This window comes from Trachypithecus francoisi, unplaced genomic scaffold, assembly GCF_009764315.1.
Source record: "Trachypithecus francoisi isolate TF-2019V2 unplaced genomic scaffold, Tfra_2.0 Lachesis_group10, whole genome shotgun sequence".
NCBI lineage: Eukaryota > Metazoa > Chordata > Mammalia > Primates > Cercopithecidae > Trachypithecus > Trachypithecus francoisi.
In genome coordinates, this window is record NW_022681455.1 from 14,745,990 (window position 1) to 14,746,843 (window position 854).

Sequence of the window (854 nt, forward strand, 5' to 3'; positions counted from 1 at the left end):
AGATCACGCCTGTAATCCCAGCATTTTGGGAGGCCGAGGTGGGCAGATCACCTGAGGTCAGGAGTTTGAGACTAGCCTGGCCAACATGGTGAAACCTCATCTCTACTAAAACTACAAAAATTAGTGCCAGGTGTGGTGGCAGGTGCCTGTAGTCCCAGCTACTTGGGAGGCTGAGGCAAGGGAATCCCTTGAGCTTGGGAGGCAGAGGCTGCAGTAAGCCAAGATTGCGCCACTGCACTCCAGCCTGGGTGACAGAGTGAGACTCTGTCTCAAAAAACTAAAAATAAAAATAAAAACAAAAGGATAGGTAGAGCTAAACAAATTAAATGTCATCACCATACAGATAACTGGCAGAAATAAGACTTGGTGTATTACTTAGCAAAAATCCTTAAGATCCTTTTACAGTGCTCGCTTTGGCAGCATATGTACTAAAATTGGAATGATACAGAGATTAGCATGGGGCCTGCACATGGATGATACGCAAATTCATGAAGCATTCTACATTTAAAAAAAAAAAATCCTTGTAAATCCTTCACCCATTCATTTGACATTCATTCATTGAATGTTCCCATTGTGTCTTGTTATGATCATGCCATCCTTTTCCTAAGAACATACTTTGTATGACTATATTATATTTTTGGCAAAAAGGGGAATCAACCCTTATCCATTTATTCATTCAACATTCATTGACTTCTCACCCCAAGCGATGCTACAATCATGTAGTCCTTTCTTAGGAATATACTTTTCCTATATATCATATCATATTTTATTTTATTTTGCTTTTGGTGGCAGGAGGGATGGTGTATATCAGAAAACTTTTCATATTAGTTTGAGTGACTTAGCAAGAAGACACT

The 854-nt window shown here is 39.6% G+C and overlaps 1 non-coding gene across 1 annotated transcript; it reads left to right on the plus strand.

Annotated features, from left to right (window-relative positions):
• Positions 1-404: 404 nt before the first annotated feature.
• Positions 405-508, plus strand: LOC117088831. Its single transcript, XR_004439361.1, has one exon. It is a non-coding gene; the product is annotated as a U6 spliceosomal RNA (small nuclear RNA).
• Positions 509-854: the final 346 nt, after the last annotated feature.